Below are 13,515 nucleotides of genomic sequence, written 5' to 3'. Positions count from 1 at the left end.
TTAAGAATCCTTCCAAGAGGGTATTCAGCCTCAGGCACAGAGCGTACGCGTGTTTTGCCGTAAACCTATTAATATTACACAAATGATCTTGCCAGTGGGTATATATTTCACAGAATCAACACAGAGATCAACAGAGTTATTGAAAAGATAATTTTTTACCGTGAAGAAATCTGGTCGCAACCAATGATTAAAATAAAAAAAAAAAGTACTACAAGAGATTCAACTCCCATTTCTCCTCCACATCACCAAAGGATATAGAGCAACTTCAAATGCAGCTCTCTGCGTCCTTTCTCGAATTCCGCCTCTCTGTATTACAGCTCAGTGCGAGCATATATACAAGGCAGAATATTAAAATTGAGAAGACACTGTGATGCTAAAGCAAAGTTTAAAGTTTATAAAATTAAACATTTAGCAGTAGTAGCAATAAAAGCTCCCTGAGATATGTTGTGCAGACATTGAAGACAATAAAAAATTTTGAACTTAACCAATTTATTAACAATATAATAAATAATAAAAACACAGAAAATAAATTTCAACAATATCACAGTCTTAGGAAAAATATAATATAACCATCATTCATCAAATAATATTTTTACCTGGTCTCCAAAACACTGGCATTCAATACAAATAAAATGTCCTAAACAGTAATTAAGCGGCCTCAAAATGAAGTTGGCTACACATTCAATAAGTTCATGATCAATGGTCAAGAAAAACACCTGAAAATTTAAATGAAGTTCTTGAAAGCACTTAAAACCGGCCTAACTCCGTTTTCACGAGGAATCGCCGCTCACGTGTTTTAAATTCCGCCTTCATTAAAGAACATGGATGCCGCCTACAGCAGTCACTCATATGGTAGCCTCTGGAACCAAGGAACTTTATTCTGGAACAATCATTTTATGGATATGAACCAAGGAATTTTTTCCGGAACAATCCTCCCGCGGACAGGCACCAAGGAACTTTATTCAGGAACAGCCATCCCGCAAACCGGAACCAAGGCACTTTAATCACCGGACTGCATGCATCCTTCTGGAGGGGCTGGAAACCGCTCACTCAAATGCCAGGAAAGCAGGAACTAGAAGGGGGTTGAGCCATCTGAATCTGAATCTTCAGTTTCAATTTTAGTGTCAACTACTAAGAGTTTTTACTAATATCTCAGGTGTGCCTAAGGCCTTTCGTAAATTTTTTAAAACATCAAAGGTGCATGAGCACCGCGCCCGAAGGCGAAAAAGTGGTCAGAGTGGCAAGTCATGCGGGAGTGAGTGAGTGAGTGATTATGGCGCAAAAACCAGAGATGGTTATGACGCGCCAAACACAAGATGGGATGATTACAATTGATGACATTAAAATTCAATCAATAAAAACAAGTAGATAAATGTACCAAATCCAGAGGATGAAGTCATATAAACACAAGTTAAAAAGCACATATTAAAATTCAAGACACAGTCTTCAAAACAAATTACATTTGGTAATAAAAGCCAATCTCTTTTAAATAATAAAATAAATTACAATTCACCTCTCTTCCGATTAAACGGTCGAGAGGTAAGTCACAGCTATTAAAATATTTCTGGCGAAGACTATTAAAACATGGACACTCAATTAAAATATGACGAACAGATAAACAAACATTACAATTAAAACAAATAGGCTCATTTTCAGCTTTGAGAAGATAGTTATGTGTGACTCGAGTGTGACCAATTCTGAGGCGAGTCAAAAGAACGTCCTCCTTACGATTTCCAACAATATCCCAATGCTCAATTCTAGGCTTGAGGTTTCTCAACTTGTTGTGATGCTGAACATCCCAAAATTGCTGCCATTTTTTTCGGACCTTTCCCTTGATGACATTGCAGATATCTCTAAAAGGGATAAGGCGACTGGACAGTTCAACAGCAGATTTGGCTGCGATATCTGCAAGCTCATTTCCTTTTATTCCAACATGTCCAGGAACCCAGCAGTACAGGACTTCATAACCTCGAATCGTTAAATTTATATGAATTTTGAGAACATCCACTACCACAGGATTCTGCGTGTTGGGAAAAGCTTCCAAGGATTTAAGAGCACTATACGAGTCTGTGTAAACTATGAACTTTTTGTGGCAGAGCTTTGAGATATACAAAAGACCATAATATATAGCAGTCAGTTCAGATGTTAGGACTGAGAAAGCATGGTGCAGGCATCTGCCCTCTATGTAATTTTCAAATACAAAAGCCATCCCAACATGATCATTTGTCTTTGATCCATCTGTGTATATCGGATAATAACTGCTATATTTGTGCCTGTGCTCAGCAAAGAGTTGTCTATAAACGATCTCGTTAGTGCTTGCCTTCACGTGATGTTTGAAAACATCAAGAAGCTGAATCCGTGAATTTTCCCAAGGTGGGATTTCAAAGTTCTGTACTGCTTGGGGGCGCATATCAGAGAGGGAAAGTTCCTCAATGATAGGGCGAAGTCTTAAAGGAAAGGTAGGAACGCAGGATGGACGTGTTTCAAATAAAGTGTTACACTCATTATCAAGTAAGCACAGCTTATTGGGATGTTCAGGTTGGGATAAGATATTAAAATATTGTAAAAGGGACAATTGCTCACGCCTCAGATAAAGTGATGGTTCGTTACAGTCAACATATAGGCTCTGCACAGGAGAAGTCCTGAATGCTCCTGAACAAATCCGCAGACCTAGATGGTGAACAGGATCCAGTTTTAACAAAACAGATGACCGAGCGGATCCATACACAACTGAGCCATAGTCCAGTTTAGAGCGGACGAGCGCTCTGTAAATGCGAAGCATGGAGCAACGCTCTGCACCCCAGGAGGTGTTCGCCAACACTTTTAAAATATTTAGTGTTTTTAGACACTTCTTTCTCAGGTTTAAAACATGAGAAAGGAAAGTCAATTTTCGGTCGAAAGTCACTCCTAAAAATTTTACTTCAGGCGCAACTGGAATAATTGTACCATTCAAATATAACTCAGGTTCAGGATGGAGACCTCGCTTCCTACAAAAGTGCACGCACACAGTTTTCTGTTTCGAAAATGTAAATCCCTGTTTGTCTGACCATTCTTGGATCTTATTCAGAGCCATCTGCAGTTGCCTCTCTACATATCTCATGTCTGCTCCTCGACAGCTAATCTGCAGATCATCAACATATAGAGATCCCAAGATGGTGGGAGGAACTTCTTTTAGTACAGAATTTATTTTTAAACTAAACAGGGTTACACTGAGCACACAGCCTTGAGGCACACCCTCTTCCTGTTTAAAAACATCCGAAAAAACAGAGCCAATTCTTACTTGAAAAGTTCTAGTGTTCAAGAAATTTTGAATGAAAATTGGTAGGCTGCCGCGCAAGCCACTCTCGTGAAGATCCCGGAGTATACCGTATCTCCATGCCTTATCATAAGCTTTTTCAATGTCGAAGAATATCGAGACAAGATGGCTTCTTCTTACAAATGCTTTTCGAATAGATGTCTCTAAGAGGAGCATGTTATCTACAGTTGTTCTTCCCTTTCGAAAACCACTCTGATAAGGCGATATAATATCATTCTTTTCCAAGAAGTAGACTAGGCGGCTGTTTACCATCTTTTCAAACAGTTTGCAGAGGCAACTCGTAAGGGCAATTGGCCGATAGTTGGAGGGATTCCTTGGATCTTTCCCTGGCTTAGGAATAGGAATGACAACAGCTCTCCTCCATGCACTGGGAAAGGCATGCTCCTTCCACACCCTATTGTAAAGAGTGAGAAGGGCATTCAGTGACTTACAGGACAGATGCTTTAGCATTTCATAATTCACTCCATCAAGACCCGGAGAAGACCTATGTGTCTGCAATAAAGCACTCCTTAATTCAAGCATAGTAAAGGTTCTATTGTAAGGCTCAGATTTGGAAGAGTTGAATGCGATGGGATTTATTTCAGAGTGCTGCTTCATAGAAAGAAATGCAGGTGTATAGTTTCTGCTGGAAGAAACGGAAGCAAATGTCTCACCGATAGTATTCGCAATTTCTTCTATGGAGCTAATCACTCGGCCATCTTTTTCCAAAAAGGAAAGTGAGTGGTCTTTATATATGCCGCATGCTTTTCGAACTCTTTCCCAAACCCGCTTGCTAGGCGTGGAGGATGTTATTGACGACACATATGAAATCCAGGAATCCCTCTGGCTCTGCCTTCTTACTTTTCGTGCATTTGCTTTGGCTCTTTTAAAGGCTATGAGGTTTCGCAGAGTAGGATATCTACGAAAAATACCCCATGCTTTTTTCTGTTTTTTCAGTGCTTCATGACAGTCGCTATTCCACCATGGTTTTGAATATTTTAGTAGTTTTCCTGATGTTCTAGGAATGGAGAGCATAGCTGCCTGAATAATAGTATTAGTAACAGCTTCAACAGCGTCATCGATATGCGCATCTTCTACCATTTCATCTGTGAGCTCTGCAATGGAAGAGAAGAGTTCCCAGTCTGCCCTGTCCAGTATGAATCGAGGGGATCTCGACATGGGGTTTGCTCCTCTTCGTGCAAGAGACACAAGAATGGGATAATGATCACTGTTGTAAAGATCTTTACCCACATTAAAAGTGCAAAAAGGCAACAGAGATGGTGAACAGATGGCAAGGTCGAGAGCATGGAATGTTTTTGAAGGCTCATGGAAGTAAGTATCTTGCCCATTATTGAGGAGACAAAGGCTATGATCTTCGATCATCTGCTCAATTTGTCTTCCTCGGCAACTAGTATCCTTACTACCCCAGAGCGGACTATGGCCGTTAAAATCTCCTATTATGATGAAAGGCTCAGGCAGCTGCTCTAAAAGACCATTTAAATCTTGCTGATCAATATGCTCATTTGGAGGCAAATACAGAGAAACGACTGTAACAACAAAATCAAAATTTGTTTGAGTAGCGACAACTTGGAGGGATGTCGTCAAAGAAAGCACATTTGAGGGATAATCCAGTGAGGTGAGGAGACCTACACCTCCACTGGCACGCTCACCTGCAAGGTTATCTTTCCTGACGAAGGAAAACCTCCGAAGTTTTGCCTGTTGTTCTGGTTTTAGATTTGTTTCCTGTACTGCGAAGCATACAGGATGATAAGCATTAATTATGGCTTTGATGTCGAGCAAATTTCGGTGGAAACCGCGACAGTTCCATGAGACGAGGGTGGCCATTATGTCTGGTTTTTGTTCTTTCTGTGCTCTTGTTTGGTTTTTCGTGGAAGTAGATGCCTGGGAAATTCTAGACCCTCTTCTACTTCCATACCGTCTGAATCCGCAGATTCAGAAACCATTCCATCAAGAGAGCTATTGCTGGAACTTCTATTTTTATTTGTTTCTTTTCGTTTGGTAGTTTTGGGTTTGCTTTGAATTACTATTTCTTTATTTTGTACTGTATGGGTTGGGTTTTCTTTCTTCTTGTTGTTTGTAGTCTGTTGAGTTTTGTTTGGTGGCGTCTGCATACTAACTGATGTTTGGGTAGCAACTGAGCGAGATTTTTTAAGAGCATTGGCGTAAGATGTATTTGGTCGTAGTTGTGTGCTTTGGACTAATCTTCTGGCTTCGGCATATGAGATGTTCCTCGTAACCTTTGCAGTCTGCACTTCTTTTTCCAATTTCCATTTTGGACAGAGGCGTGAAAATGCTGGGTGCTCACCCTTGCAATTTATACAAAGAGGCGCAGCGGTACAATTTTCAGAATCGTGGCCAATCTGTGAGCATCGGGCGCATGTGAGGCTGCCACGACAAGACGTCTTAGAATGGCCGAAACGCTGGCATTGGAAGCATCGCATAGGGTTGGGAATATAGGGTCTTACAGGACAATTTAAATATCCGGCCTTAATATTCTTAGGCAGATCAGGCGTGTTGAAGGTAAGGATCACGTGTTTCGTATCGATCAACTTACCTTCCTTACGCATCTTGATCCGCCTAGCACCGCAGACATTTTGGTCGGATAGCTCGGAAGCGATCTCTTCTTCAGGAACATACAGAAGGTCGAATTCCGATATAACGCCACGACAATAATTCAGTGTCTTATGTGCTGTTACATTGACATTCGCTTGCCCAAGTTTAGTTATTTGAAGTAAAGAAGCAGACTGGGTGGCTGAGATTCAATAAGGAATATATCAATAAGGAAGTCTCCGGAGCGGAGACGCTTTATATTTCTCGGCTCACCAATACAAGACTGGATGTATTTGTTAATCACGAAAGGAGACATCTTATGCATTTCGCCAGAAGGACTAGAGATGACTAGGAAACGGGGACTATTGTTATGATTTTTTTTATTTGCATCTGTCCGTAATTTTTTTGCAGAATTTTCAGAACTAGATTGAGTGACTGGTTTAGTAGTAGACTTTTCAGAACTAGGTTGAATGATTGGTTTATTAGTAGGTGGTTCAGAGCTAGGTTGAGTGACTGGTTTAGTAGTGGACGTTTCAGAACTATGTTGAGAGACTGGAGTGACTTCGAAGTCTTTGATCAGAAAAATTTGAGAATTAGCCATATTGAAATAAGAAAAGATTCGGGTCCGACGGCCCCGCCCACCACGGAGCCCAACAAGGGAACACAGATTCCTGTGTTAGGGCTAGCCGGACCTATACGCAAACTGAAGCCCCACAGTCGGCTTTCCCGAAAGCAGGTACTCCCGAGAGCTTGACCCCAAGCCACTGACACAAGGACTAGTGACCAGCCGATTGACACCCGTGAGGACGACTAAGGTGCCTCCCGTTTAGCTGAAGCAGAGGCCAAAGCAGTGTGTTGGGGACAGTACCTCGCCCCTCAACTACCAGGACCCTCCTTTCCAGCGACACGGGTCTCCACGCACGGCAAACACGTGGGCAGTTTTCTCGCCACTCGAGAACTAGAGACAAGGTCTGTTCCAGCCTCTCGTGACAAGCCCCAAACTCCGTAGAGAGAAACCACAAGGGAGAAGGGAAGGGAAAAAGATCCAGCCAAGAGGAGAGGAGACGGAAAAGAGGATAGATCACTGGGGCTCCAGGATCGTGACACCCGTCTCACCAAGAAGATGATCCCCTGAAGGGCTAGGGTACCTCGGGATTGCCACACCCGTACTCACAAAAGTGAGCCCCTGAGGGCCAAGTCATGCGGGAAGGCAAGAGTTGGATCCAATCCAAAATCTACTTGTATTTTTCTATCAAGATTTTCCGTACATATCCCTAACGTTGCAGCAGATACGAGAGAAGTCGCGTGATCTAGCGTTGCTTCTTCATTGGTGGGAATTTGTATGAACATAAAATCACTTTTTTGATGATTAAACGAATTTTTCTAGTAATTAAGTCCTAAATTAATACAATATAAGTACTGAGGCAGTGCACTTTTGGTAGAAAATTAGTTTTCGGGCGAGTAATTAACTTAAAATTTTCTGTATCTTCCTGTATTTGTAAAAGGGGCGGGAAATCACATAGTCCAATTGAAAGCTTGGAATTGAAGTTTTCCATGAAGTCGAAACGATTCACTACACACGAGTTAAACAATTTGCACAAAGTCCATTCGTTATTATAGTTCAATAACGTGCAAAAGTTTTTACAATTTTAAAATGAAAAAGAACAAACTAGAAAATATTTACACTATTTACACTATATGCACATTCACCATTTTGAGTTATGATGAATGGAGCGTGGTCGTTTGACTTTACTTTCAATTGTAGGGTCGTAGTTTACAAGATTTTTGATGGCTTCATTTTGAGAATTGTTTATATTATTAAAGAAGTTGTGCGCCGTAATGAGAATTTGTTCTTGAATTTCTGGAATTTTTAAATCTTCGTAGATAATTGTATTCCTCACAAACCAAGGAGCATTTGTTATTGATCGCAAAACTTTATTTTGCAGAACACTGATTTTTTTCGGCTTGTTTTATTTGCAGTAGCCCAGGTCGGGACGGCATACAGTAGGATCGGGCGAATAAGGGTCAGATAGAGTGTGCGTTTCGTGCTTAAATTCAGTTTGGAATGTCGTCCTATTAATGCGTAAATTGCCATAAATGCGGCATTTGCTTTGTTTGTAATATAGTCGATATGTTCTTTGAACGTGAGTTGATTATCTATATGAACGCCCAGATATTTGTACGAGTTTGCTGTAGGAATGGGAATGTTGTTGATTTGAATATGAATTTCCACAGGGAGGAATTTTTTGTATCTTCTATACAGAACTATGCAACATTTTTCTGGATTTAATTTAATTTTCCAGGTTTTACACGAATTTTCTATAATTTGAAGTTGCTGCTTCAGTTTAGGGTTGAGCCATCTTTGTCTTTGTCTTTTGAATGGTTAGGAGGCAATTAGCAGCCTCTGCTGCTCTAACCACCGCTTTTGTAAAAAATGTCCTTAGGCGTTGGTATATATAATTTAAAAAATGGGCGTGTAACGCCGCGCCTACTAGGCGAAGCTGAAGCAAATACAAAGGTATGTAGAGTGAAAAAGCATCTGGGAGCTGTTCGAGCTGTGACGAAAGATATAACTAGTTGAAAAGTTTGCTTAATAAAGCATTTCAAAAAATAAACATTAAGTAATTTAAATTAAGTATGCTTTTGAAACAGGTTCAGAATGAAATGGATCGTAATTATACTGGTGGGAGTGGCTCAAATGAGGAATAAGTCAACAGTAACATATTTCTGGTGAATTTCAAGAGTTCTCGTACGAGAAATGTTAAAGTCATATAAATTAACAGTATTCACAAACAGTTCACACTGTACAAAGTCCTGGAATAAACACACTTTTTAAGAAACACTTGTAATTTTAAAAGACACAATATTTCAGCATAAGTCACAGTTTAGAAGGCGGGATGGTGAAACACACATAATTAAGTCAGTTTGTGTGTCCCTAACAAAGTCTTTTTATAGGAACACTAATAAAATATAAAATTCTTGAAAATAATGATATAAAGTAGTAATCCACTGAGCTTTTTTAAGTCCTAAATAAGTTGAAAAAAACACAAAAGTCTCTAGTGGGGAAATATTTACAGTATGTACAGCTATTTACAAGTTTCACCACCTTGGATTATGAAAAATGCTCCTAGGACGCTTACCAGCATTTTCAAGTGTTGGATCATAATTCATTAGTTCCTTAATATGATCATATTGAGACTGTTCAATTTTACTATAAAAGTTGTGGCAGATTGAAATAATTTGGTCAGCAATTGGTCTGATTTTTAATTCTTTGTGTATTTGCAAATTTATAACGAACCAAGGAGAATTGACTATTTCTCTTAGAATCTTGTTTTGAAAGACTTATAACTTGTGTCTGTACGTTTTGAACACTGTAGCCCATATGGGAATTGCGTAAAGTAGTGTCGGTCTAATCAGCATCATGTAAACTCTTTTCTTTAATTGAATGTTTAATTTTGAGTCTCTTTTGATGAGAGGGTACAGAGCCATTTTTGCGACTGTAGCTTTCCGTAAGGCATATGCAGTCTGTTCCTTGAAGAGGAGTTGTGAATCGAAAATGACACCCAGGTATTTAGTACTATTGACGACGGGGAGTGGCTGATCTTCTATCTTTATATTTACGTTTACTGGAGTAAATTTTCTATACCTTCTAAAGAGCAGAATTTGATATTTAGCCGGCTTGACTTTAAGTTTCCAAGATTTGAGGTAATGTGCGATGACGTTAACTGCTTCTTCTAATGCCAATGATTTGAAAATTACGGAGTTCCTATGGTTCAAAACCATTTACCTCCTCATCAGAATTACTAAAAGCGAGCAGAAATGAGAAAAAGTTTTGCATAAGTGAATTACTTGATGCACACTAGAGGGAGCCACTGGCTCAAGAAAGTTTAGGGATAGAGATGAGATAATAAAAACTTAAGAATCATAATATTTTTTAAAAGTTTTTAGGTTTTATAATTTTTTTGTATTTTATATTTTATACTTTTTTTGGTTTTTATAAATTTTTTATACACAATACAACACTAAAGCAGAAAGCGGAGAGGAAAGATTTTAAGATTAATAGGCTCATTGGCATGTGGCTTGTGTAGGATAGTGCAAATAATAAATATGAACGCGTTGAAAATATTCATAGGCAGATTTTAAAAATCTGCGGGAGATGTGATTCTATGCGAACAGATTGATAACTTTGCTTGAAGATCTTGGCTTGCAGGTAGAGATGGTAATAAGCAATTATATGGCAGCTCGCTGAAGAGACATCCTTCCTTCATGGCGCGGGAGCTGGAACTGATGTTGACGACGAAGATCATATGCTTTGTAATAGTGTCAGAGCGCGAAGCGCTCTTTTACTATGTTTCATATTAAAAATATCAGGAGTTAGAGTTCGTTAATGAGCTGTCCGAGACTGGTGTTTGAGCATAGAATTGAGGTGAGCCGTTCTTCAACCGGCGAGGCGGTGGTGGCGGGGCCACACTGGTCTAGCAGTGACGTGAAAGGTAATGTAGTGCTTTTGTATAGTGGTAGCTGTAGTGACGGTGTCAGTATTAAAGCCTGTGTTATGGGGCAAGTATATGTGCTGGGTACCTGTGTTTTTCAACAGGGATTGGAGTATATCGAAGGTTTGATATTTCTGGATTATGATGAAATTGGACTGATTGAAAGAAGTTGGTGGAGAGTTTGCGTATATATTCTGCAATGGTATTAATATTGAGATCTGTGTGAATGGTGTTATTTGGGATAAACCAAGGTGCATTTACAATTTCACGAAGCATTTTGTTTTGAAGAATTTGTAGTTTTTTGATGTGCATTTTTGCCGCTTGTCCCCATATAGGGCAGGCATAGAGTAGAGCAGGTCTGAGTATCATTTTGTAGAGTATGACTTTGTTGGATATGGAAAGTACACTGTGTCTGCCTAAGAGAGGCCGCATAGTGGCCGCTGTCATTTTAACTTTTTCTGTGACAGCACTGAAGTGTTGCCTAAAGGTGAGTTTGAGTGAGTGAGTGAGTGAGTGATTATGGCGCAAAAACCAGAGATGATTATGACGCGCCAAACAAAAGATGAGATGATTACAATTGATGACATTACAATTCAATAAATAAAAACAAGTAGATAAATGTACCAAATCCAGAGGATGAAGTCATATAAAAACAAGTTAAAAGCACATATTAACATTCAAGACACAGTCTTCAAAACAAATTACATTTGGTAATAAAAGCCAATCTCTTTTAAATAATAAAATAAATTAGAATTGACCTCTCTTCCGATTAAACGGTCGAGAGGTAAGTCACAGCTATTAAAATATTTCTGGCGAAGACTATTAAAACATTGACACTCAATTAAAATATGACGAACAGATAAACAAACATTACAATTAAAACAAACAGGCTCATTTTCAGCTTTAAGAAGATAGCTATGTGTGACTCTGGTATGACCAATTCTGAGTCGAGTCAATAGAACGTCCTCTTTACGATTTCCAGCAAAATCCCAATGCTCAATTCTAGGTTTGATGTTTCTCAACTTGTTGTGATGCTGAACATCCCAAATTTGCTGCCATTTTTTTCGTATCTTTCCCTTGATGACACAGCAGATGTCTCTAAAAGGGATAAGGCGACTGGACAGTTCGACAGCAGATTTTGCCGCGATGTCTGCAAGCTCGTTTCCCTTTATTCCCGTATGCCCGGGAACCCAGCAGTACAGGATTTCATATCCTCGTATCATTAAATTTCTATGAATTTTGAGAACATCCACTACCACAGGATTCTGAGCGTTGGGAAAAGCTTCCAAGGATTTAAGAGCACTATACGAGTCTGTGTAAACTATGAACTTTTTGTGGCAGAGCTTTGAGATGTACAAAAGAGCATAATATATTGCAGTTAGTTCAGATGTTAGGACAGAGAAAGCATGGTGCAGGCATCTGCCCTCTATGTAATTTTCAAATACAAAAGCCATCCCGACATGATCATTTGACTTTGATCGATCTGTGTATATCGGATAATAACTGCTATATTTGTGCCTGTGCTCAGCGAAAATTTGTCTGTAAACGATCTCGTTAGTGCTCGCCTTTACGTGATGTTTAAAAACATCAAGAAGCTGGATCCGTGAATTTTCCCAAGGTGGAATTTCAAAATTCTGTACTGCTTGGGGGTGCATATCAGAGAGGGAGAGTTCCTCAATGACAGGGCGAACTCTTAAAGGGAAAGTAGGAACACAGGATGGACGTGTTTCAAATAATGTGTTACACTCATTATCAAGTAAGCACAGCTTATTGGGATGTTCAGGTTGTGATAGAGTATTAAAATATTGCAAAAGGGACAATTGCTCACGCCTCAGATAAAGTGATGGTTCGTTACAGTCAACATATAGGCTCTGCACAGGAGAAGTCCTGAAAGCTCCTGAACAAATCCGCAGACCTAGATGGTGAACAGGATCCAGTTTTAACAAAACAGATGACCGAGCGGATCCATAAACAACTGAGCCATAGTCCAGTTTAGAGCGGATAAGCGCTCTGTAAATGCGAAGCATGGAGCAACGCTCTGCACCCCAGGAGGTGTTCGCCAACACTTTTAAAATATTTAGTGTTTTTAGACACTTCTTTCTCAGGTTTAAAACATGAGAAAGGAAAGTCAATTTTCGGTCGAACGTCACTCCTAAAAATTTTACTTCAGGCGCAACTGGAATAATTGTACCATTCAAGTATAACTCAGGTTCAGGATGGAGACCTCGCTTCCTACAAAAGTGCACGCAGACAGTTTTCTGTTTCGAAAATGTAAATCCCTGTTTGTCTGACCATTCTTGGATCTTAATCAGAGCCATCTGCAGTTGCCTCTCTACATATCTCATGTCTGCTCCTCGACAGCTAATCTGCAGATCATCAACATATAGAGATCCCAAGATGGTGGGAGGAACTTCTTTTAGTACAGAATTTATTTTTAAACTAAACAGGGTTACACTGAGCACACAGCCTTGAGGCACACCCTCTTCCTGTTCAAAAACATCCGAAAAAACAGAGCCAATTCTTACTTGAAAAGTTCTAGTGTTCAAGAAATTTTGAATGAAAATTGGTAGGTTGCCGCGCAAGCCACTCTCGTGAAGATCCCGGAGTATACCGTATCTCCATGCCTTATCATAAGCTTTTTCAATGTCGAAGAATATCGAGACAAGGTGGCTTCTTCTTACAAATGCTTTTCGAATAGATGTCTCTAAGAGGAGCATGTTATCTACAGTTGTTCTTCCCTTTCGAAAACCACTCTGATAAGGCGATATAATATCATTCTTTTCCAAGAAGTAGACTAGGCGGCTGTTTACCATCTTTTCAAACAGTTTGCAGAGGCAACTCGTAAGGGCAATTGGCCGATAGTTGGAGGGATTCCTTGGATCTTTCCCTGGCTTAGGAATAGGAATGACAACAGCTCTCCTCCATGCACTGGGAAAGGCATGCTCCTTCCACACCCTATTGTAAAGAGTGAGAAGGGCATTCAGTGACTTACAGGACAGATGCTTTAGCATTTCATAATTCACTCCATCAAGACCCGGAGAAGACCTATGTGTCTGCAATAAAGCACTCCTTAATTCAAGCATCGTAAAGTCTCTATTGTAAGGCTCAGATTTGGAAGAGTTGAATGCGATGGGATTTATTTCAGAGTGCTGCTTC

Source organism: Stegodyphus dumicola, chromosome 11, assembly GCF_044657685.1.
Source record: "Stegodyphus dumicola isolate Sdum_Otavi_A_Nest chromosome 11, ASM4465768v1".
NCBI classification, from domain to species: domain Eukaryota; kingdom Metazoa; phylum Arthropoda; class Arachnida; order Araneae; family Eresidae; genus Stegodyphus; species Stegodyphus dumicola.
This window is presented reverse-complemented; position numbering follows the sequence as displayed.